This window comes from Rattus rattus, chromosome 3 (genome assembly GCF_011064425.1).
Source record: "Rattus rattus isolate New Zealand chromosome 3, Rrattus_CSIRO_v1, whole genome shotgun sequence".
In the NCBI taxonomy this organism is placed as follows: Eukaryota; Metazoa; Chordata; class Mammalia; order Rodentia; family Muridae; genus Rattus; species Rattus rattus.
The window spans coordinates 71,795,696-71,818,435 of NC_046156.1; the positions used below are offsets into that span (position 1 = coordinate 71,795,696).

Here is a 22,740-nt window from a genome sequence, read left to right on the forward strand (position 1 = left end):
GGTGCAAAATGATGAAGGCTAAAAGTGAAGGCAAGATTGTCTCTTGGGACTTCTCCAACGTCTACCAAGGACGAGATAGAGACACAGGATCATTCAGCAAAATCACTGAGCACAAACAGAATTTACTCACGGGGACAGATCAGTTTTCTCTTTTCTAATACTAATGTGATATTCGTTCATTTTATGTTCTATATTCAAATACAATATAACCCAGGGATAATCAGTGGAGAAAAAAAACCTAAAGGAATCTCTGACTGTATTTGAGTAAGACATTAGCATATTTTAAAATCAGGTTGGAGAGACTGCACAGCTATCAAAGACTGAGACATACAAACAAAACGTCACGAACACTGGAGAAATGTAGAGAGCCGGAAGTAAATTTCTATTCATAGATGAGTTAAATTTACTGCTAGTTCAGTTAAAAAGGAGAAAAGACCATCCGCTTAAAATCTGGATTGCTCGCAAAACTAAAGACAGAGAGGTTTTGCTTTGTTTTGTTTTGTATTGTGTGTGTATAGCAATTTAGATTTGTGAGGGTATTTTTGGATTTTTAATTGTCAGGTTAGGAAAACCTCACCACAGACAACTGTGATCTCATAGACTAACAAAGAAAATTTGGGTTCCTCACCCATGTGGTCTGCATCTTTGAGGACAGACAAAGGTAGCCCATGAGGCACATCATTATGGTCAGGTCAGCAAAGGGAGGGAACAGAGTCAAGCACTAGCTGGCTAACACTGCCAGGTGAAAGTCATGTACAAAGTTTCCTCCAAATTTAGGATGAAGATGTGTGACACTACCATGAACTATCAGGAACAGAGGAAGCGACCATCATAAAATTTAGTCTAGTTACATAAACTGGAGCTTTCAATTCCCCCAAGGAATGGCTTGAACAGAGGGCTCGTCTTGCTTCTCCGTTTAGGATATTCTAATGAGCACACCGGTATCTGTGCACACCTTTGAACAGCACATCCGTTCCTCTTGCTTACTAACAGTTAGGCTAATAATTGTTTTTTCAGTTTCCCAAAGATCACCTCTCATAAAAGAAACTGTTGTCAGGTTTAAACTTGTATGCCCGAGCAATCTGCCTATACCTTTACTTCATGTATTGTTTCTTTAAGATTGCTGATTGATATTCTTGAAGACAGTGGTCTTAAGGAAGTTCTTTCTAGGATTTGTTGGTGATTCATGTTTCACTTTGTATTCTATTTTTAGGAGAAAATCGCCCAGTGGCTTCCAGTGTTTGAACTGTAATTGGGTTCACTGGAGTAGACTAATAAGCATCAACCATGAAGCTACAATCTATCCTTGTTTTCTTCATTATCTGCATGTGGATAAGGTCCGTAAAACTGACTGAGAGTCCACAGAACATGATCAGAAGCTACACAGATTAGCTTTTCATTCTATATGTCACTCTCTGCAATTCTACAGGCTTGCAAACTCTCTGACTCAGTTAGTCATCTGAGGAAAAGAGTAGTAATGGCTTATGTGCATGAGTTGGAGGGGTTGTGTTTATAGAGCAATTAATAGAATATTTGATGCCTAGTAAGCTCTATAACAATTTTATGTTATTGTGTCTGTTGTTACTATTACTTCAGTTGTGGAAGAGCTAAATAAATTTGAGTCTATTAAATGGTTTCATTGTATCAGTAATGCAATTGTATGTATGCATGTGATCCTGGAATGTAATGTAATATAATGTAATTTATCTTATACATTAGGCCTTCTGCATATATGTATTTATGTATATTAACTATTGAAAGAAAACACTAATACTCAATTATATAGTTCTCAGCTGATATTGTGAATACACCAATGCAGTTTAGTCCAAACCAGAGCTCGTAAAGCAATGTCCCAGTCATTTCAGCATTGTTAGGGACAGATAGAAACAACAGCTTCCCTCTGATGGAAAGTAAGCTAGAGGAGCCAATGTTACGTGAATTAGGACTGTGTGTGAACATGTGTATTTTATTCTTAGAAGCAGGACAAGTGGACTGTATCATGTTAATGTCATCTGTCTGAGACAAGAATGTCTATAAGATAGTGTCTGTAATAGAAATAGAAATAGAATCACTGCTCCCTTAAATGCAAATCATGTCTTTATAAAGTAGTATCTATAAAAGTGTGTTTTTTATTAAAACATTTCACATAAACTTTCTCTTCGTCTTGCTTCTGGTTTTCTACTTTTCACCTCTTTCTAATATCAACTAATCAAATATTCACTTTGCTTATTATAGTTTCAGATGCCAAAAGTTTTAAAATTTAATCTTCATGGTATAAAGTCTAATTTTTCCTTCCATTTTAGGCTCTGAAGAAGTGGAATGAGACTGTGTCTGCTGGTCTGTCTGGATGATTCACACAGTACGACAGGCAAAGATGGATGTCATTTATGTTTGAATTTCTCTATTGCTGCTGCTGAGAGAATTGTAATTTATTGACAGGCTCTTCAGCTTCTAAAGAGCTTCCCTTGCTAAGCAATTCCTTCACATCACTTCTGTTCATCTCCATCCATCATGGATAGATGAATTTGAAAGTACATGGCAGTATGGTAAATTCATAAACAAGGAGGATCTATGAAATCTACCATATAGAGATAAACAATGTGATAAAAGCATATAGCCTTCATGTACTAGTCAGAGATGAAGATAAAGGAAATTGATGATGAGAATTATGTGGAAAATTATATATAAACATGTGGAAGCTGATGTGAGAGAAATTAGAGGATACTTGTTGAAAAATGTCGTAAGTAAACAAAGAGCTTTATCACAAAAAGTCATTGTGTTCGTAAAAGAAATCTAGAAGGAGAAAAGGACAGATTAAGGACGCAAGGCAAGAAAAAACACAAAAAGGTCAAGGAATAATGTAGTTGGTATTGCCTGGAGTTTAATGTGAGCAGGAGAGGGCCAAGGGGAATGGGCTTAAGAATCTGATGGTATTGTCTAAGTTAGGGGATGACCACCTGTGGCATGAAGCCTGTAACACAGCCATGCCTATTCATTTACATAGTCCGTGGTAGCTTTTTCTTACCTAGAGTTGTGTAGCTGAAATGAAGAGATTGTGGCATATTGCTAGTATTTATTATGTGAATCCTCACAGAAACTATTGCTAAGCATTAGAATAAATGAGTCTTTCCATTGTTTTGATTTTGTCTTTTTTAAAAAGCAACCGAATACCTTTAGTCCTCCTTGTACAATATACTATGAAACATTAAATGTAGATGAGTAGATAAAAAGGAAAAAGAGATTTTCCATGACATACAACAGATAAGCCTGTTCTGGGTCTCACAGAAAGAAAAGCAACAAGGATGAAAGGGAATGATGACACAAGAGACTCATGGGAGGTGATGACTAACTGCGATATGGCGCCTTCATAAGAAGAGTGCCTTATAATGAATATATGTTGGAAACAGGCAATGAGAATATGGTTGAATATATTAAGATGAGGGATTCAGGAAGAATGGATTGGAAGAAGAACCGAAAGTGTATCCACTTGTAACAATGAATTTGAGGGGATTATGGCAAAGTGTGTGACAAAGTAAATGGACATGTGCATAGAGTTGTGGTCAAAGAAAAAGTGTAGCAGGTCAAAATAAATCAGTGGGATAAGTTTTGCACATAAAAGAAATGGCATGGGGGTGTGATCCTTGGCACTTTGGGAATGGAGAGCTTCAGGAACAAAAGTTCTCTACTGTGCTAACTGAAGACCATAAAGACATGCAAATGGGGCCAGGACAGTGCTTCTAGCAAGAGCAAGAGAATACCTGGGTAACAATCAGATCAAGACATGCTGAGGAGTGCAAAGCAACTGCAGAAGAGGCAATGCTTAAATCTATTGCACTTACAATGTCTGCTGTGAGAAAGTAAAGACATCAAAAGAGGTCTTGAAAAGGAAATATTTGGCCAAGGTGTTAGCTGGGCATCCAGCATTGCTAAATGAAATTTCCCAGTCTGCGAGTCTTGCTTGGATGGTGATGTGTCTATTGTCGTCCATGAAAGCTTTAATCTTTCTGCTGGAGGACTCACTGAACTCTTCTGAGTTTCAGTTCTGTCCGGTTGCAATGTAAGAACAATAATTTCCGTTTTGCAGACTTTTTTTTTTTTAAGTTTGGTGATGTAATGTCTGCAAACCACCTAGCAGCACGCCTGTCACGCATAGAAAGTCTGAAACGATGTGTTTTATAGCTGAGCACAGTGGCACATGCCTGTTATCTCAGCTCTGGGGAAGCAGGAGTAGGAACATCAAAGGGTTGAGTCTACATAAGATGATGCCATAAAATATATCTAGGTATACCTATATGCATGTAAACTATTTTCTTAAGAAACTATTTTAGTATTCCCATGGGAGAAAGTATAGACGTATCATGTTGAAATGATCAGTCTCAGGCAATTTAATAGTATCCAGAGGCCAGTATCTCAGAAACACATAGCTCAGAAAGCAACATAAAGAAAGAAAAGAGACTTATAGTCACCTTGAGTGATAGACTACAGTGTTATGTCCATGAAATGGAATCATGAGGTGAGACTCAAAACGAAGGTTATTGGGAAAAGGTCCAGCACCAGCATTGGTCAGCACAGAACTCTTACTTTTCGTAACTTGGTTTGGAATCAACTTTCTCTCTGGCCTAGTCTGTTCTTGCTAATTGCTACTGAATGTGTTTGTGTGCTTAGAATGCTATTCTTTCCACCTTCACAAATCCGTAAACAGGCTCTCCCCGAAAGCTTCCAACTTCTTTGGTTCTGACAAACATGATACTCATTCTTGGGTTTGTTTATAAATTATTCTCAGGCCATGAAAATAGCATGGTCATGAATTCATCATTTTAAGGAAATTCCTTTTGCTTGAAAATAGAGTATGTTTGGTCCCAGTACTAAGCTTATAAATCCTTATAATTCCTTATTTGGAATTATCCTTCTGAGTTAAACTAGACCATAAAATCTGTAATGGGTCAGACCAAACATGAACAACACACTACTACTACCCACTGCAAAAAAAAAAATGGGGATGGTCCTGTGGTGTCTCAGGAGCAGCAAATAGTCTATTACAAAAGTGAGTCAGGCATATTAAACTTTTCTTACTTTTGAGTTGTGATTTTGGATTGAGTTCCATGTCATGCTAACAATTAAATCTATTTTATGTTTTATTGATGCGATTCTCTCTATTGTAAATGATTTTCATTTATAAGATCCTGCTATGGTGAAGAGAACTTTTTATTCCTTCTTACCATCTGCTTTATAAAGAAGATAAATATGCAAAGAAGGGCTGCCAGGAAAGCTGCCTGTGTGTGGTCTAGGGCCTGCTTAATGTAGAATCAGAGGGCTTGGGCTCAAGGGGCTTCCGCCCATCACCTCCACCAAGAGGTTCCCCCACCTCTTCTTGTATAGCCTAGTTTTAATGCATAGGGACTGCTGCAGTCTATCATCCATTTTAAATCTCTATTAAATATGGCCCTTAACAAAAGAACCCTCATTCTCAGGTTTAACCAGAAATGAAGAATTCCTAGATAGACAAAACATTACTGTGAGTAAATCCTAACATTTTTCTGTGACCTGTCAATGAAAAGCAATCTTGGTGAACATTTCCAATGCCAACAGAATCTTTAAGAATGAAAATGTAAATAAGACTAGAGATACAGATCCCGGCTTTCCTGCGTGTGTTTTTAATGCACATGATCTCAGGAACATAGAGCTGAGTCTATGAGCAAAAAAGGAAGAGTGTAGCGTGCTAATATAAACTCAAGTGCTATTCGAATCTTAAAAAGAAGAGATGATAAATTCATCCCCCAAAGCACGATAGCTAGCATCTGCTTGCTAATGAGAGGGATAAGGTAAAGTAACGTGTACTCAATGTGTTTTCATATAACTTGCATAGAGCACGCAGGTTTTGAAGTTTTATTGTTGGAACTGGGCTGTGTTCTCATTAACAGAAAGCGGGTTTCTTCAGTCTTCTGGCTTACAAAGGTATATGGAAGACCAGGCAGTTAGCCCAAGGTGATGAAGGGCCCAAGCTTCCTCTTTTGAAGTCATTTTGATTGTAGTGCATTAACAGCTAAACGTCAAATACCAATGTTCCGTGCTTTATGACTCACGTGCTGTATTCAGCCTTAGTTTCCATAGTGGTAATGTTATAAGGAGAATAATTTAGATGCTTCCAATTAAGGTTTGCAGATGAACTTTAATGTCCAAACAATCAGCTGCCTATAAAGTGAGCTGGCAAAGTTTGGAGAGGCCTGTGGTTGCTTTCTTTGAAGTTCATTTTGTTTTCCAGTGCATCTCAGAAGTGAATTAAGTAGGGAACTGGCTTGGGATTATACTTTTAAAGGCAATATAGTCTGGATCCAAACAATTTCTATTGGACAACATGCTTTTCAAATAGCAGGATGGAATTATATTAGTATAAAACTCCCTCAACACATTCCCACACCACCCCTTTTACAAATAGTCTCATATAATTGAAATGTAGAAGTGAATTGATCTTCCAAGTTTACCTGGAATATGTTTCATGTCAGCCTTTGAGATTCCTTGCTGTACAAACTCCCTGTTGCAAGTGTTTGTCTCCCTGCCCTAATAAGCTTTGGGGAGGAACGTTTAAGAGTTGCGTTTTAATGAGGTGAGCAGAGACAAGAATTATAAAATCAGATTGCAGGAAATCAATAAAGTAGGATAGCCAATGAAAACTAATGGGCTCCATTTGATCAAAAAGTACTCTGAACAAAGTTCTCATTTGGTAATCTAATTAGATGCTTACATATAAACACAATACCCATGTGGGAGCTTATGACACATTTTCAACAAGAATGGTCAATAAGTACGTGAGCTGAGCAATTAAATATAAGTCTATAAATGAACGCCTATGTTTTATTTTTGTAGATTAAAAAGTCTACCGACAGTCTGGCATTAGTTTCTAGCATAAATGCTTTGTAGTTTATCATGCAAATGTAACACAAAGAAAATGTTAAGTTAGAGACATGAGGTCATCACACACATATATCATTGGTCCAGGGATGTGTGCCTTTCCACTAAAGCATCTCCAGTTTTCCTCCTGGTTTGTCTGTTAGCATGTTTTCCAAGTTAAAAAGCTCTGACTTTCTGTTTTATGTTTTATCCTAACACAAACCTGAGCTTGTGACAGTTGTTATAAACTATGATATTGTCATCAACTGGGGACTATTTCCTGACTCCTCACAAGTCACATGGCTGATTCATAGCAGAAGCAAACAAAAGAAACTGGGCTACAAAAATTCAAATGGTGCAACCACAACAACAACCTTTCCCAACCTATTCATATACCAGAAACGTATTTAATGAAACATCATGTTGGAATGATTCACTGTACAAGGTAGGATGCTCAGTCAATTCTGTGGTTTCCCCTATACCCTTTGAGCTTCCTCAGTGAGGAAGAGGCTATGTGAGCCCTCATCTTACACTTCAATGCTCCATGAGATCAGGTTTTGTCAGTGTGACCCACCAACCAAAGGAACAACAGCTATTGGAATCCTAAACCCTGAATCTCACTCTTAATACATAAAATCCTACTGACATGAGGGGAACACTGCTTCCCTCAGGTCTGAGAAGAACCTACCTCCAGGCTTGTAGTTTTAGGGAGTCCCATTTCAGGAAGCCAACTTATCATTGTTGCCAAGAATGTCCAGAACAGGCAAACACTAAGATTCCTGGTAGAAGCCAAGTCCAGTAGCGCATTCCTCCCTCCCTCTGTCCCTCTTGCCTCTGCCCTTCCTTTCTTCCCTTCCTCTCTCTCTTCCTCCCTCTGACTCTCCCCCCAACTATTCTTTCCTTTCTACTTAATTGCTAACTTATGAATTTTTATAAGAAAAAAAACTTTGCCCCTTCCAAAAAACAAAACAACACACACTGATATCAGCCACACACACACACACACATACATACACACACACACACACACACACACACACACACACACTCACACACACAAGGTTTTATTTTTCTCTGCTTCTGAGTAATAGTGAGGGTTAGAAGATGTGGAGCTTATCTCAGAAGTGGAAGGTCATTTTCTGAAAGTATAAGATAAGTTTGATTTGTTTCCTTAGTCTCCTGTAATTCACTGTCTTTCTGTGGTTTGGATAGTTACTGGATCTCTAGGGTAGATCTTTTAAATTATATTGAGAAGGCATTTTAAAACCAAATTATAGATATTTATTAAAACATGAAACAACTAGTCACAATATATAATAAAAATAGTTTGTTTTCTTAAAAGGTAAGTTATTCCCTGTATTGTGATAAGAGTACAAATTACTAGATTTTCTTTCTCCCCTTCCTTGTTTCTCCTTCTAAATAAAAGTCTATCTCACTTTATAATGGCAACATTAATATACTAGCAACTTGTATTTACTAGCCTCTTCTGAGATTAAAACATTCCATTCTGGAGGAAGCTCCTTAAATAGGAAGGTAAACAATTCAGGAAGTCCCTGAAACTGACAAGATTCACCGTGCCCCACTCTACCTCCACTTCATAGTAAACAATAAAAGGTGAAAGTCACTCTAAGAAGAATGGAGTTGAGCTACAAAGAAGACTGCAAGCAGCCAGGTTGCCTTAACATATGGTAAGGGCGGTCTCCAATTTGTTTATCCTCCCGGCTGTGTACACTCTAGGTTTCCAGCTTTTGTGAGTTAGCACTCATGCTGGGGAGGCATTTGGTGATATGGCTGTTTTAAAGTGAGTTCTGCCCTTGTAAATAACCTCTCAACCATGTTCCTAAATAACTCCCCCCAAATTTGTAAGTTTATTAAGTCAGACTTTGGTGCTATCCATATTATGGTCTATTTTGGGACTGTTATCTGAGGTGAGTATATTTCTGTTGAGTGACCCTAGGAAATATTTTGTTTTACAACATGCCTATGCTTATTCAGTGTTCCTGTCACTGTGACAAAACACCTGAAACAACAATTTTGAAGGAGGGAACATTTTTATTTGTTTGTTTGTTTGTTTTGCTTTTTGGTTCAACTGTCAGGGTTGATCTGACACCTGTGTGGAGGAAGGGCATCATGGTGATGCACACTTCACAGTGTCTGTGATATACAAACAAAGAGAAGAAGGGGCGAAGGGACCCAGGTTCCAATATCCTTTCTAGGTCACACCTCCAATGACTTGAAGTCCCCTCGACTACACTCTGCCTCCTAGAGGAGCCACTATATTCCTGCATCATCCAAGCTAGCAACTAAAATATGGGTTTTGGGAATCATTTAAGATCCAATCATAACATCTCAACTCTTAAACTATTAAAATTCTACCAACATCACAGGAATGCCTTCTACAAGTGCTAAAATTAGAGGCTGCTTTGCCAGTCATCAGCTGTATTTCAACAAAGGTAGAATTCACAGCTCAACTGTACCCTGAAACATTCTGTAGTTGTGCTTGGCTATGTATTACATTAGCAAACTCCAGCAGAGCTTACCTCTTGATTCCTGGCTAAGAATACCTCCTACTTTAAATGACCAAAAATGAATAACCACCTTCAGTTACTTTAGTTGAACACTATAACTTCCTAAGAAGCCCCTCCCTCCATACTGAGTGATGTCGATACTTAAAGAGGATATGTTAGCTTTTAGGGGATATAAGAGAGCAATCAATTGAATGAACAGGTTTCATTTGTCTCCTATTTTTAATGACTGCAGTCTATTATTAACCATATAGCTTTGGGCCTGTGGTGACACAGTGCATCATGGTGAGAGCATATCATTCCATGTCATGGCCAAGTATAGAAAGAGAAATCCCATTAAAGGGCGTATCCCCAGTGATTGAGTTTCACTCCTCTTGGCCACACCTCCCCATTGTTTCTCTACTTGATAGAAGTTTCAAAAACTAGGAAGAAAGCCTTTAGCATGTAAGACTTTGAGGACATTCCAGATTTAAATTAGATCAGAAGAGACGCTCTCATGTGATACAGAACTAATTCTGTACTGATAGTCTATGATGAAGATTAGAAGTAGAAAGTGGTAGAAAGAAGGTACATGTTAAATTGTTGTGGTCAATATTAAACAATACCTGAATATTTTAACCCATTCTAGCACCGGCACCCGTAGGGCCTCATGGCACTGTGGATTACTTTTATCTCAGAGGCTGCACGCTGCCCCCAAGTGCTCTCAGGCCCAGGCGATCTGTGTGCCGTCGTCCACTCTGCCCACAAGTACTCTCTGAGAACCTTTTAATCCTCACTAGCACTGGTACCTGTAGGGCCACATAGCATGGAGTATCTTTATCTCAGCAGCTTCACGCTGTCGCCAAGTACTCTCTGACTCAGGCAGTCTGTGAGCCATTCCGGCGTGGCAATGCCACGCTGGTCTCTAGGGTAAGTTCCAGCACCCATGGGGCCATATGGAACTATCCATAATTTATCTCTGGTTAGGATCTCTCCTGGCAATGGCTCTCTATTAGCCACGAACTCCGGTTCCAACTATCCGGTAAAATCAAGACTCAAGAAACTACAACCCAAAAATCAAATTTATATGTTAAATTCTCAATCCACAATACATCCACACAATAAACTCACACCAATTGATAAAGATGTAAACCGCCCACCTAGATAAGATAAATTTGTCTACAGAAATCCATCCCTTAAGAAATATACATAACTACTTTAAAAATTCAAGACCACCCATATCTGGGTGGTCCTCTGTCTCCGTCCTGATTCTCTTTCTTCTTCCCCTTCTCTCCTGCCTTACAAAAGCTTTGTCCCCGCCTTATTTTTACTGTCCAATCATGGCCTTGATCTAACTTGTGCCAGTCGTCACCTGCTTATAAATATCAATCTACATTAAATGATAAGTATTTTTATATAATCTACATTGTGTTACTGAAAATACCTAAACACTTCATGGGAATAGCCTACTATTTCCATGCTGTCTTCTATCTAAAATATTCTTATGGGCTGGAGAGAGGGTTCAGTATATAAGAGCTATTGCCATGGAAGAATGAGGATTGGATTTCAGGTCCCAGCACCTATGTAAAAAGCCAAGAGTGGCCATCTCCTATAATCTCAACATTGTATGTGAGGAAGGTAAAGAGAGAAAGACAGTTGGGCTTGTTCTTCTTTGCCTGGCTTCAGCTTCAGGGAAAGACCTTGCCTCAGTGGATTCTTTAGTGATTGAGCAGAAAAATGATTGCCTACCCTGGCCCCTGCACATGTGCACACATACTCACCCATATGTGCATTCATATATATATATATATATATATATATATATATATATATTCACACAAAAATAATTTTAGTCTGTTTTCACTACACAATTAAAGAACAAAGAGATTGTGCTCAGAAAATATGTGCAACAATTTAATATTTTCTTTTTTTTTATAAAACCAGGGGAGAGCTCGAATGCAGTCCCCCACTACCACAAATTATGCAGTTGGGTTTCCTGCATTTGGGGAAATCGCAGGGGTCAGCACATCTAGAGTGCCATGGATAAGCCTCGCCCTTGGAAAACGACCTCCATGATCATGGTATCTTCTCTGCCAGGTAAGTATCAATTTAATATTTTCAATGATTTATATTCATTTATATTAAGTATATTTAAAATGTATATGATTTGTTATCTGTATTTATTTCAAGATCTGCATTAACTTCAAATTTATTCTAACCTCCAAGGTGATGGTATTAGGTTTTGGGAAGTGAGTAGCTCCTGACATCAGAGCCCACATGATTGAGATCAATACCTCTATGCATAGCATCCAAGATACCTAGAAAGAGACTAGTTCGGGAAGCCAGGAGACACTGTACAGCTCTCTGTGAGGAAGTGGGCCCTAAATACATAGAGTTCTCAAAAATGAACAAACAAACAAACATAAATGCCTCATTCTTAGACTTCCCATTCTTCAACTATGAGACAGATTTCTATTCCCTGCAGTTTTCTTAATTTTGGAAGTTTATCAAAGCAGCTTTAACGACACACATACTTATTTCATTCATATCATAGGTGCAATTGGTTAATACATTGGTTATTTTATTCAGAGATACTGTACATATTTTGGAAAATTTAGTATTTGCTCAGTTAGAATTTCAGGAAGAGGAGAAGAGGGACGAGGAGAAGGGAGGAAGAGGAGGAGGAACCAAATAATATAGTAGCAAAAGAAAATAACAAAAAATTCACCCGAAGTTCTGAAAGGTGGCCCTAAATCTATTTTGACTTACCCAGTTCAAATATAAAAGGATGACTAAATAACCTAGAAAATCTAAATTATGTATGTATATATGTATGCATGTATGTATGTATGTATGTATGTATGTATGTATGTATACGTGTATTCATGCATTTTGAGACAGGGTATTGTGCAACCCAGGACACCTTGAAATTCACAGTGTATATGTCAGGTTGGCCATGAACTGGCAATCCTCCATGAGTATCTCCAATGCTGGGATTATAAATATTCTTATAACCACACCCAATTTTTGCTGTTACTTTTCATTGATGAAAATCTGGCTGTTGAAGGTAGGCATTGACTGGAGGGTCTGTGGAAATATATTTGGTCTTGCATGGTTGAGGACCAAAATATTCTGTGAGCTCTGCTTAGCATGTGTGAATGGCAAGGGGATGTACTCAATCTCCAGTATCATCAAAAGGAAAAAGAAATACTGAAAGAATAGGTAGAACTTGGTAACTTACAATTTAAAATTACTCTCAGGCTTAGCATTTCTTCATCTTGCTTTTGACTACCTACTACTTCAGACTGGATAAAGTAATTACATTACTTCATTAACTTGGCAGTATAGTTTCTTGGTAAAACTTTATTCATCCTCCTGAATAAATTTTATGAAACTAAACCTTATTGAGTTTATGTAATTATCATATGACTATTACCTACCTACTTACTGATAAATATCTAATGGATTTGGTATGAGACTTTCCTTATATAACACACAGTAATTTTGTAGTTGAAAAACAAAAATCTTATTTATCTCTAACTGAAAACAAACAGTGTTTACACGAAGTAATGACATAATTATGGAAACTCAGCGCATTTTGTAATTTGAATGTTATATGTCGTGTGCAGACACGTGTGTCCAAGACTTACTCTTTTAAGAGGAACTTTTGGAAGGTAAAGGAGGATATAAGAGGATGACCTAATTGGGAGCTCTTTAGGTCATTGCAATGGGTTATGCATAGGTTTGAGGCACCTCGTTCCTTCTACCATTCCCCTTTTCTGTGAAAAGTACTGTCTGTATCTCACCACAGGTCTAATAGAAATGGGGCCAGTCAGCATTCAGGGACTTGACTACCTAGAATAATAAGGCAAAATAAGCCTTCTATCTCGTTAATTTTCTCAGATAATCTGCAACAGAGCAGCATGTTATCAGTTAGACAGTAGGTAACATGCTGTAGGAGCCACCATCAGGACTGATTACATTGATCTGACGGTTTGCAGCGTCTCTGGGTGCTTTGTTCAGAGTCCTATCCGAGTTGCAGAAGAATTACACTGAGCAACTGTTGCGAATCTGTCATTTTGACTTTCCTAATTTCTTGCTCTTTAGATCTTGTCTGTGTCTTACCATGTTTTGATGGTGTTCAAGCAAAGGGTTTCCTGCTTCCACAGAGGCTGTCTGCTGACATGAGAATTGTGTTACGGCAGGCTTTGAAAGTTACGCTTCCCTTTAAAACTTCCTGCTGAAGTTCGCAAAAAATTAGTCTGCTGGGAAATTGTTTTTGACCCGAGATCTCTCACATTACCTGTAGGAATGAGGCTACAATAGAGGCAAATGGATCTTCACTCAGCATTGAGAACTGAGGGATTATGAGTGTTAAACCAAACATTTTTGGTTTTTGGACTTTCATAACTAAAACAAATATTTTCAGTATTATTCTATGAATGACACAATATTTTTTAACAGGAAAAAACATGCCAGGGCAGAATCAGACTTAGTCTGCACACATTGCCCACACTCCTTAGCTTTGTGTGGTTCTAACTGCAGCTACATTGGACTGCATGGGGTTATTCAGATCCTGAGACATGATATATATAATACCATTAATAACAGATAAGGGGAATTAAAGTTAACAGAGGAGTTTCCTCAGTCTGATTATGTGTTTGATGGCTTTTTCAACCCACTTGAATGTTTCACTTAGATGCACTATATAGTAACTAGAAGGGCCCATTTCTTTTTCCTTGCTCTTACTAAATTGTATGAATCACCACATTTGTGGCCCAAATAGGCCCAGGACATCTAGTGCTCTCTCTGCTGTTTTGAGACAAAGTCTTGTTTTGAAACCTAGGCTGCCTTCAGACCAATCTCTTGCTTCAAACTCCAGCATTGAACCTGGTTTGGTTTACATGAATGTTGCCATCGGTTCCTTGTGTCTTACTTTGTCAGTATTTGCTTATGAGAAGCCCATAGGCTACTCTGACCTGTGAAACCCACATTGGTCTTTCTAAATATTGGAAAGACAAAAATGTGTTTCTACAAAAGAAGAATACGCTGACACATGGAACAGACATTTTCTCCAATACATGTGTTAAAAGTAGTTTAAATAATCTTTATTTTAACTCCGCGATAAGATTGCATGTGTCCCAGGCAGACCTACTCTTTATGCATCTAATGATAAACTTGAAGTCTTGATCCTCCTGCCTCTGACACCAAAGTACTAGAATTATTAAGCCTGGAAATACTTTAAAAACAAAACTAGACAACAACTCTGCCTTAAGTTTTCTTCTCTCTTTTTTTGTCAATGTTTCTTAAGAGACAGGGCCTTTCACTACAGCCCTAGGTTATCTGGTGCTAGATCCTATGTAGTATAGGCTGGCCTCAAAGGCACAGCAGTCTCACTTCCCAGCCGCTTAAGTGGAGTGCTGAGTCTGCGGGCATGAGCTGCCATGCCTGGCTTGTCATCAGTTTTGCTGCTGCTGCTGCTGCTGAAGATTGAACTCCTGAATGTGGATATAACAGCTTAAGTATTTCTTTGCTATTATGTATTCTGGTAATTACTTTAAATACATATTAACAGTCATGTCCCTACAAATGAGAATTACATAAATCACTTGTGACTAACTTTTTCTTCCTTCCTTCCTTTTCCCTTTTCTGAGGCAATGGGAAGGATGTAGGTAGGAATGTGGAAAAGGGAGGGACAGGCTGAGATGCAGAGTAGGGAGAGGCTGAGGTGAGAAGAGGACTGGCTTGATGAATATAAAAAGGAGGGAATCTGACATTCTGGCCCGAAGATGATGTTTTAAGGCAACATTAGAAGCAAAGCCAGTCCCAATCCCTTATTTTATTTTTTTGCTGCATTTGTGTTGGGTTTCTATGCAGTGTTTTAATTTCTCTTAAAGCTTATAAATGATTTATGCATTTGTATGCGGGACGGTCACATGCAAGGGTCAGTTCTCTCTTCCTACCATGTGGATCCTAGGCGAAGAACATAAGTTGCTGGGCCCAGTGGCAAACACCATCCCCCTGAGCCATCTCTCCAGTCTGATTACCTTAGTTCTACTGAGAACTTCTTTCAAAAGGATGTTTTCTGGGATCCATTAGTTTTGAAAATAAAAAGAATAGTTATAGCTACTTGTATTACTTATATCTCCCTAAATATTGATAAATACATGGTAAATACTTGGCAATATATGGCATAACACTTTAAAAATGAGAGTTGCATATTTGATGTAAGAACATTTTTTAGATGAGCTTAATTAACAAGTTTATAAATCATAAAAATAATGGATTAAGGTAATAAATTCTGAAAATTAGGAACATTAGAAAAATAAAAGTAAATCAATAATTATACAATCAAAATATATACATATATATTACAAATATCTTAATGTGTTTGTTGGGCTCTGAATTTTCTACTGTTTACAGAAAATTATATATTTTAAATATATATATTTTAAAACAATATATTGTCATTTTGCTTTTATAAACTATTTTCCTTGAAAGGGTGAAATTAGTAAATATCTGAAAGGTTTTGAGGCCAGAGCAATGTACTAAAGTGTAATAAACCCACGGCTGTTTCTAAGCAACCTCAGGGATTGGTGCTTGGAACATGGATCTGATAGAGCGAAGGCTCAAGTGTTATCCTTGATTTCATCACAGAGAGAATGAGGGATTCAATTACAAAACAAGAGAAACAGCTGCAATGCCAGCCTCATGTGGTCTCAACCAACTTTTCATTCCAACTAGACAGTTGTTTTTAAAAACATGTTTGGACAATGGAGGAAGACACCTGCTTTCAACTTGTGGCTCCCACATGCTCCCACATAGAGCTTTGCAAACATATGCACACATGTTCATGAAAACATACATCACAAATACACACACGATGTTACATTGTCTGTTCTGTTCTGTGGTTCACTGAGGTTATGTATACTGCTGTCACATCTGGTATAGCCCTGCTTTAAAAAGCTATACATTATGATACATAACAGATTCCAAGTGTTTTGCCATAGAGAAAACAAATATCATTTAAGGCCAACTTAAGAAATTACATAATCTAGAAAAGAATTATTCTAATAATGTCCACAATTGATCTAAATTCGAAGGTAAATTTTATACTTGAATCTAAAAAAATAATATATATATATGTATATATATAAAACAAGTTTTATATATATTAGATTTGTAAGTTTCAAATGTTGGTTCACTTGACATCCTAGATTCACAAAGCACAACAGTGACCATGCATTGAGAATGCTCCCTTCTGTTTAGCAATGCAGTATTTTTTTTAACCTGGAAAGATGAACAGAAAGAGAAGGAATCTTTTCATTATTAGGTGAGTCTGTAGAGAATGTGTTGGTGAAGGAAGTTAGAGAAATGTATATCCCAGTGGAGTGGAAAGATATTGTAGTAAAGGTCATACAAGAGTTCTGGGGAGGTGACAGAACTTCTGTCTATATGACAGCAGTCAAATTAATTTGACAAATGGAAAGTCACAGAGTTGGGGTAGTCAGTGAAAGCCCAAAGTCTTACAGGAAACAGGATCCTCACAATGGATTGGCTTCAGAAACTAGTGGTCTTCATGGAACATCCAAATCTACCAGATTTATTCAAGTCACCATCAGTATTCATGATTCATCTTGTGGAATTCTATAGTTTAATACCAATTGTTCCTATCTAGATATTCAGTTGTTTTTGTTTATGGTTTTGAAAAGCTGATAAACACTTTAAATTTGATTGTGTATAGAACCAAAAGATTTTACATGCCTCTCCAAAGTCATGTAAGGGTCACATGAAAAACAGAGGTTTTAACGAAAGTGATCCTGTAAAGCTTATCTTCTTATAAAGATCGATCTTTTTTTATGAATCTACCTGTTCCCCCTGAACCTCATTTCCAGGAATCCTGTGAAATTTTCAATTTGTGAACTTGACAGTAAATTCCACGGAGTACTACATGTATCCTTATGCCCCATGATACATTTTACAGCCAGGCAACTTTCAGAGACAAGATTGGCAGCCTTGTTTCTCAGCATACTACAAAGACAGGAAGATTTCAGGTTCATGAGATAGTATAACACATATCATCAGCTTTTCCTTTAAAATGTTTTTCTTTTAAAAAAAATAATGTATTTCGTATATGTGTGTACGCAGGCCACATGAGTTCCAGTGCTCTTGGAAGCTATAGAGAGCATCACATCCTTTGGAGCTGGAGTTACAAGTAGTTGTCAACAACTGATGTCAATCCTGTGAACCAAATTCTGGTCCTCTAGAAAAGCAGCAAGTGCTCAAAAGCACAAAGCCATCTCTCCAGCATTTGCTTATTTATTTTTAAAATTTATTTCTTTATCTTCATGTCCATGTGAATATAGAATCCAAGGGTGTGTGTGTGTGTGTGTGTGTGTGTGTGTGTGTGTGTGTGTGTGTGTGTGTGTGTGTGTGTGTGTGAAGACAGGGCAGGGCAGAAGAAAATATGCTTCTTTATTGTTTTCCATCTATTCCTTTGTGGTAGGATCTCTCATTAATCTTGACTTTGCTTTTCCTTGTCTATACCAGAAGTAATCCTCCTATTCCTTCCTCCCTCAGACCTGGAGTTAAAGGCATGTGCCAGATGATGTCAGGATTGTTATGTGGGTGTTGAGATCTGAACTCAGTAATCCAAAAAGGCGAGCTCTCTCTCCCAATATATAATATATATTAAATATATAAATATTAAATATACAATTATATATAAGTCACTGTGACTTTGGAGTTTGTAGTCAATTCAACTATTACTATAGTTCAGCTTAAACTTGAGCCATCTAGGTATGTAGCATTTGTAAGGAATATAATAAACAAGATCAAAGCAAAGAAATTAATCAGTCATCTCAAAAAGAATTGTAACATGTTAAACTCTACTTATGCAGTCATAATCCAAAATTAATTCTAATGTTAGTTTTCTGGTAAGGCTAAATAGTAAAACTAGTGTTTAGTGGTGTGCTGTTGCCCACGACTCTTGTCCTGTGATTACTTTGTAATAATAAAAATAAATGTTAATCTTTCCTATTCTAATGTACCCCATGTGAATTATTCTAATTAATTGGGTAGAACCTTTTAGCAAATGTTTTCAAAGCTTGTTGCATAAAAAAATCCACATGCATTTCAGAGAATTATTGTTACGTGTAAGATGTGAAAGGCCAAGTTGGCTTTGGCCAGTAATATTCTTAGAAAAAGCTGAGTTGAATCCCCTGAGAGCAGCATTTAGGTACCTAGTCACACAGTTTTTCTTGGCGAGTTGTGCTGTCAGGACAGGTCCAAATATGCAAAATCAACTTCTTTAAAGGCGTTTCTACAATCTTAACAAAGTGAGACGAATTTAACCTGCTTTGACAACAAAGCTGTCATTGAAGTAGTGTTTATGTAGCTCGGGGACTGGTTAACCAGTCTGTCCCTTGGATGTAGTCCTCAGTATGAAGTAGAACAAGTCAGTGACTGTGCTCTTGACACTCTGCAGAGTACCAGTGCCTTTGTTTATTTACAACTTTGTTTCGTAAAAGACTTGAATAGGCCTACAAATCTCAAAATAAATAGTGAGTGAGTCAGGGCCATGAAAGTGTGGGCAAGGACATCAAACCAGGTTTGTTTGTGGGGAAGTTGTACAGCCTGGCACATGGGTGGGATTTCTATTTGGGTCTAAGTTTCCTAAGGGAAAAGGAAAGGGAGAATGAGAAAGGAAGAATAAAAAAGGAGAGGGAAGAGGAGTAAGAAGGGACTTGATAAGAAGAGGGGAGAAGAGAAGAGGGAGGGGAAGGGAGAGAGTGAAGGGGGACTGAGGAAGAGAGAGAGAAGAGAGAGAGAGGAATATGTTTTGTTGTTTTATCAAAGTTATTTTGCAAATTAAAACAGCTAGTCATTGAGACTTTAGAACACTTTTCTAAGACCTGAACGAGGAAACATTCATGTGGTATTTTGTTAACTTCTGGCAATATCAAATGAACTCTAGCATTTTTCAATAAGATGGCTGGTTGATGAAGAAGGCAATTTACAAGAGTCTCCTTATGCATTGCGATAGCTCTGAGTCCACCCTGTATCCAAAAGGGACTTCCTGAAACCTCAGTTTTTTTTTTATGGAGGTCCCTTTAATATCTAGAGATAATTTAAACCATTGGCTCTAAATAACATTTGCATTTGGTAACTGAAGTTGGTCTTCCTAAAATACAGTTAGTGTGAACAGATAATTGGCAATAGTGTGAACATCATCTATAGGCAGTGAATATTGACAAGAGACAACAAAATGTCAGTTGTTTTCTTTAGCTATTTGCAGTAACTCAAACATGCCTGGACTATAATATTAGCAACTTATATGACATATTTTAGTTGATTTAGTTTTGCCTGTCACTTTTTAATCTGTATATTTATTGTTACCTGAATTGCAAAACTTTATGAAGAGCTGAGAATTGATAAACCTTGCCAATTATTGCCCTCCAGAGGTGCTATGTTATTTACAGGGCACATTTCCATCACGTTGAGCTATAATATTTAGTGAATTTTCTGCATTAAAGAGAAACTCAGAAGTTTCCACATGAAATGGACAGAAATTTAATTTTGGAGAAATTTCTCTTTAATCATCTCAAAACTTTTAAAGGACGATTAATTATGTAGCACTAAAATCTGTAGTCATAAGCAGATAAAAGGGCTAATCTCCTTGATGATGTTTAATTTATAAGGATTAGTTAAAGGTAAATCTTGCATTTCTTTTATATTATTGTTTCTATACACTAACTACTAAGAATATTTTCTGTGGATACCTCAATAACATTTTCTTATAACCCACACCAAATTTTTACTAAGAAAAGGCTGTCAGTTTCAGTGATAATAAATACTGTGGAAGAGATTGGAAGTTGTGCTCTCTAGACATTTTGGGGGTTCACATGCTGAAGGTCCACTTTCTTCATGCATAGGTACAGTACAAGACAGGATGGAGTCTGTTATTGGTCTGACTCTTGTGACAGGCAGCTGGTTTCTATATCACACTTTGCAATTGATTGACCCTGTGATTATTACTTCATACAGCCTAGGCAATTTAATAGACTGAGACAATGAGCCTGTGTTTTCTATGATTTAACATGAAAATTATACCCTATGATATGGATCTTTGATTCCCCATGAAGGAATATGTATTAAAACTCTTCCTCAGCTTTGCAGTTGGTAGGTGGTGGAAACTTTACAAGGTGGAACTTGGTTCTAAGTCCACAGGTTTGAGTCCTTCATGGAAATTGCAGAGCATGTCCTCATCCTCTTTGTGCTTTGTTTTCAGGTTGTCCTAAGGTAAGTATGCAACAATTAAGGTTGTAGTGATTATGGGATGGATTGTACCTGAATCTAGTGGTCCTAAATGGATCCAGTGCTAGCCTCTGCAATATTTCCAAGATTGCAATGTCCTGCATGAAAAAATAGCAAAAATCAATCTGGGTCCTACCTCAATTATAGGAATAGTAACCACAACTGCAGACAGGGAAAACATGTATTGGAAGGATCTGGAACACACACACACACACACACACACACACACACACACACACACACACACACACACACACAATTGGATTTGTAAATTCAGATATGGGAAAAAAAAGCACAGCAGTATGGGAAGTTGATTTTAAAGCAAAGAAACTGAGAGAAGTAATTGGCTTCAAAGTCCTGGTACCAGAAAAATCAGGCTGGGAACTTTTAAGTATGAAATAGTACTTGAAAAGAGCACTCGGTACTGAGACCTCTCATTTAGAAATCACTAAGTAGTTTAGAGCACAACAGACAGATTCAAGGACTTTGGCAGAGGGGCCAGTTCCTAGATGCTAGAAGAAACTTTACAAGAGAAGATCTTATCTTGAAAAATCTTTGTTCTGGAGATCCTTCTGGATATAAAGTCTTTACTCATCTTGTCTCACACATATTTTTCTCCCTATTCTCTCCCCCTTCTGTCTGTCTCCTCTCTGTGTATGTCACTGTCTGTCTTTGTGTTTCTCTCTCGCTCTCTCTCTCTTTCTCTCTCTCTCTGTCTTGTGGGTTTGTGCATTGTTCCTATGATTTAATACTTGAATCCTTCATGGCCTTTGTTTCCTTCTTCCCTGCTTCCAGAAACTCAAACCTGCTGGAAGTCCTTTTCCTCTGAACAGAAGATGAGGAATTCATACTTAGGAGCTAAGTAGGCTTCCTCAGTAGAACTAAACTTCAACTAGAAATTCAGCAGTAGGAACCATTCATAGGAGTTATGAGAATGGTTCTCTATTCTATCAGTCAAATCAAATGGCCTGAACAAGGTGGAAAATAAGTAAGAAACCTGAAAGTAGTAGATCAAATCAGAATAGGGCTATTAACTTTTATTAATATAGTTAAAGCACATAACTATGACATACATAAACAACTGTAACATACACACAAACATAACACACATGTAGATGACCATTATACATAGAAAGACATAGCATAGAACAATTTCACACATGGAAATAATGCATACAGTGCAGAAATAATATATACAACCATATCACATAGTAACTACACAGGTGTCAGTGCATGCACATAAAAATAATATTGAAAATAAGTAAAGTCTGTTTATCAAACATGAAATCTGTAACCAAATCACTATTTAATGATGATGATGATGCTTCGACTATAGAATATTAGCAATAAAGAAATAGAAAAAATACATCACGAACTTGAGGTGGAGACATTTAAAATAATTGGTCTCAGGTGAGCATACTGCTAATAATGGTAGGGACTCAAGTCTTCTAAAAGGTAGATGACCTTTCATACTAGATAAATAAGTAATCAGATTGGTTAATAAAAATCTACGGGTATTTATTAACATCATTCATCAATTATAATCTAAAATATAAAATTACATAGTGGGAGCAGACACAGGATTATAAAATGTATATTGCCTAATAGTTTCCTGGTGATGTTGCAGTCTTAGTTTTCGTTGACTAGAAACAAACGGCCCTCACTAGCCACAGTGGAGACATCTATATTGGGAAGGGTTTCTTCTACCAAAGTATCATTATGCATGTGCTATTTTCAAGGAATGCCAAAAAATCTTCTGAAGCAAAATAATATCTACTTTTGAAATTGGACAGTTTGGGGACTATTTAATAAAGGAATGCATTTTAAATGAGTCTATTTTTGCTTACTATGATGGTTTGAATATGCTTGGCCCATGGGAAGTGGCCTTATTGGGAGGTATGGACTTGTTGGAATAGATGTGACATTGTTGTAGGAAATGTATCAGTCTGTAGGCAGGCTTTGAGGGCTCCTTGTGCTCAAGCCCTGCCCAATATGGAAGAGAGAGCGTTCCCCTTTTTGCCTTCAGATCAAG

At 37.4% G+C, this 22,740-nt stretch overlaps 1 non-coding gene across 1 annotated transcript; it reads right to left on the reverse strand.

The window, feature by feature from the left end:
• Nucleotides 1-11,333: 11,333 nt before the first annotated feature.
• On the reverse strand, nucleotides 11,334-11,497 carry LOC116897449. The gene has a single exon (XR_004387483.1). It is a non-coding gene; the product is annotated as a U1 spliceosomal RNA (small nuclear RNA).
• Between the last annotated feature and the right edge of the window lie 11,243 nt (nucleotides 11,498-22,740).